This window comes from Oncorhynchus kisutch, linkage group LG22 (genome assembly GCF_002021735.2).
Source record: "Oncorhynchus kisutch isolate 150728-3 linkage group LG22, Okis_V2, whole genome shotgun sequence".
Lineage (NCBI taxonomy): Eukaryota > Metazoa > Chordata > Actinopteri > Salmoniformes > Salmonidae > Oncorhynchus > Oncorhynchus kisutch.
The window spans coordinates 50,435,292-50,439,218 of NC_034195.2; the positions used below are offsets into that span (position 1 = coordinate 50,435,292).

At 44.1% G+C, this 3,927-nt stretch overlaps 1 long non-coding RNA gene across 1 annotated transcript; it reads right to left on the minus strand.

Annotated features, from left to right (window-relative positions):
- Positions 1-441: 441 nt before the first annotated feature.
- On the minus strand, positions 442-2,034 carry LOC116356344 (uncharacterized). The gene is made up of 3 exons (XR_004204857.1): positions 1,931-2,034; positions 1,346-1,772; positions 442-767 (listed from the first exon to the last, which is right to left on the minus strand). It is a non-coding gene; the product is annotated as an uncharacterized LOC116356344 (long non-coding RNA).
- Positions 2,035-3,927: the final 1,893 nt, after the last annotated feature.

Genomic DNA, 3,927 nt, shown 5'->3' on the forward strand with positions numbered 1-3,927 from the left:
GCTTCTAATGCCTGTACTCCTCCTTCTCCTGCTCCTCCTCCTCGTCCTCCTGCTTCTAATGCCTGTACTCCTCCTGCTCCTCCTCCTCCTCCTGCTTCTAATGCCTGTACTCCTCCTTCTCCTGCTCCACCTGCTCCTCCTCCTCCTCGTCCTCCTGCTTCTAATGCCTGTACTCCTCCTGCTCCTCCTCCTCCTCCTGCTTCTAATGCCTGTACTCCTCCTCCTCCTCCTCCTCCTCCTCCACCAGCTTCTAATGCCTGTACTCCTCCTGCTCCTGCTCCTCCTCCTCGTCCTCCTGCTTCTGATGCCTGTACTGCTTCTTCTTCTGCTGCTCCTCCTCCTGCTTCTAATGCCTGTACTCCTCCTGCTCCTCCTCCTCCTGCTTCTGATGCCTGTGCTGCTTCTGCTTCTGCTCCTCCTCCTCCTGCTCCTGCTCCTCCTCCTGCTTCTGATGCCTGTGCTGCTTCTGTTCCTTCTCCTCCTCTTCCTCCTAGTCCTCCTCCACCTCTTCCTCCTAGTCCTCCTCCACCTCTTCCTCCTAGTCCTCCTCCACCTCTTCCTCCTAGTCCTCCTCCACCTCTTCCTCCTAGTCCTCCTCCACCTCTTCCTCCTAGTCCTGCTTCTCCTCCTGTTCTTACACTGCTTCCGATGCCTCTTCTTCTTTCTGTAACGTCATCACTGACTTCTCCTAAATCCCAGGTGTAGTTGTTGCATATGGATACTATAACTGCCCCACAGGCGACCAAGAGCAGAGCCATACCAATGCCCTAAAACAAGAAGAAACAGAAAAACAGAATCAGTTTATGCAATACAACAACAACAGCTTTTTCATCACTGTTGTTTTTAAGAGGTTTGTTTCAATGCTCTGCACAATCTCATGAAAGAACAATTCCACCTCCCAGATGTCAAAGGGGCAAACTGGGATTGGAACATCCATTTTTGGACTTAAATTAATCATATAAAGACATTTATTATTGAAGAATACAACTTAGAAACGCCTCATGAGTTTAATTCAACTGTCCTATCCCATCAGAACCAAAACCATACACTTTTTTTTACTACATTGTTTGGAAACAATGGCATTTTAAATCAAACATCTTCAAAACATGGATAAAACTATAACCATGTATCTTATGGACAAGCAGTCTTTGTATCTCTATCTCTGTCTATGAATTTGAGAGTGGTTACACTTCCATCCCTCAGCTGTTCACCAAACCAAGTGTCCTTTTTGTGTTTTTTTAATTTTTTAAATCCCAGATTAAAATAAACTCATAAGGCATTTCTAAATTATTTTCTTCAAAAATCATATATCATTAATGTAAAAAAGACTGGTCTAGTTTCTCACCTGAGAACAGATTTCCCAAAAAAGGAAATTCTGATGTTGATCTTTCCCTGCTTCCTCACACATTTTCACAGAAAAATCTTCATTACGAATGACCCCTGTTTCATTTAATTTTGTCATGGCACAAGCAACGTATCTGCCATCAAAGAACATTACGATCCACCACACCAACGAAGGGATGAGGCTTGACAAGTAAGCCTTCCATTTTACTATGTTACCCCTAGATCCTTGAACTTGTAGCATCAGCAAGAATGAAAGCAGGGCAGGAATGATAAAGAATGCAATCGTAAAGAACATTTTATATATATAATTGCAGGGACACCGAACCTCCAGCTCCAGAATCTTCTCCAAGACCACAAGGCAGAAGCTACAAGCCACATTAGGCACAATTCCCTTTGATTGTTTGACCCATTCTTGAATCGCCTCCATACTAAATGCAACCAAAAACATAGAAATGTTTGGTTAAAAAATATGATAGAAGGTGCACATTTGTGAGAATGTGTTCACAGAATAATTTTGTGTTAAAAGGTTTGTTCTGTGAGCAGAGTCTTATCAGGCTACATCAAAAGAAAAATGCCCCGGACTCACCTGTCTGCTTTCACAATGAAGAAAAATTACTGAACAACTACAGTTTCCCTTTGGCTATATGCCAGAAGAAGACAACCCATGAAACGTTTCTTATGTGATTCAGCGCAGAACTAAAGGAAATAGCTTGTGGTTAGTGTCTGTGAGACCCAAGAATCAAATCAAATAAATGTATTTGTCGCATGCGCTATGTGAGCCATGACCTGCCTTTCAAAGCACTTCATGGCTACAGACATGAGTAGGAGCTGCATAATTGGAGAGATGCACAGACGATCTGTTGCGAGTTGTATCAAACAATATAAGACTGGTCTATAGTGCTGACTACCAACAGCCTACATTTGCGTTAAGACCTCTGTTACAATAGTTGTTTCTTGTATGCTTTTTATGATGTATTTGAATGAAATAGGGAATTGATTAAAAGTTGAAGTAGAATTAACATTTGAACTGTACTGAATTTGGTTAAAATTTTCCTGAAATGTTTATAGGTTGATTTATGAACCGCAGTGGTCAGCAACAGATATACTGCACATGTAATTAAAGCCTTATAAATCCTAGTGAAATGTGTTGGTCGAGGGAAGATTTATACCGTTCATTTGCTGAAATTGTTTATAATGAAACAGTGATAGATGTAGTTGGATTTTTTTACAACAGGAATGGAAAGAATCTATGAAATTGAAATGCCTTGGGCAAAAAGGGTTTCCTTGCTCTCAGGAATGAGGAAGGTAAGGGGACGCTGTGATCTCTCCATTGGAGAGATGTTACCTTCTGACCATGTTAGTGGAACAGTGGGAAGATGGACAGAAGAAGAGAAAGGGTGCATGGGAACCATCATCATCTGTAACATTTTTACCGTAACTCTAGTCTTCACAGAGGTGTGGAGGCGAGATGTGGCTTAAACAGCTTCCTGTTGATGCCAGCTACACAGCAGGCTCTCCACAAAAGCATCTGCAAAAGAGAAACGTCTTCAGTTTGACACAGTTATATCATGCTGTATATATAGTATCTATTGTTCCACATCCAGCACCTTGAAAAAGATGCTCAGCTGTATACAAGACCTCTACATCTTTATGCACAGCTATATACAGAAGTCTGAAGTTATGAATTTTGAATCGTACAATATCACGAGTAGTACTGTATATCCCAACATGTTCTATTTGTTGGTCAGTAATCTCTATTATCTGTCTCCAACTCTCCCTATCCCTGTTGGAGACCCTAACTCTCCCTATCCCTGTTGGAGACCCTAACTCTCCCTATCCCTGTTGGAGACCCTAACTCTCCCTATCCCTGTTGGAGACCCTAACTCTCCCTATCCCTGTTGGAGACCCTAACTCTCCCTATCCCTGTTGGAGACCCTAACTCTCCCTAGACCTGTTGGAGACCCTAACTCTCCCTATCCCTGTTGGAGACCCTAACTCTCCCTATCCCTGTTGGAGACCCTAACTCTCCCTATCCCTGTTGGAGACCCTAACTCTCCCTATCCCTGTTGGAGACCCTAACTCTCCCTATCCCTGTTGGAGACCCTAACTCTCCCTATCCCTGTTGGAGACCCTAACTCTCCCTATCCCTGTTGGAGACCCTAACTCTCCCTATCCCTGTTGGAGACCCTAACTCTCCCTATCCCTGTTGGAGACCCTAACTCTCCCTATCCCTGTTGGAGACCCTAACTCTCCCTATCCCTGTTGGAGACCCTAACTCTCCCTATCCCTGTTGGAGACCCTAACTCTCCCTATCCCTGTTGGAGACCCTAACTCTCCCTATCCCTGTTGGAGACCCTAACTCTCCCTATCCCTGTTGGAGACCCTAACTCTCCCTATCCCTGTTGGAGACCCTAACTCTCCCTATCCCTGTTGGAGACCCTAACTCTCCCTATCCCTGTTGGAGACCCTAACTCTCCCTATCCCTGTTGGAGACCCTAACTCTCCCTATCCCTGTTGGAGACCCTAACTCTCCCTATCCCTGTTGGAGACCCTAACTCTCCCTATCCCTGTTGGAGACCCTAA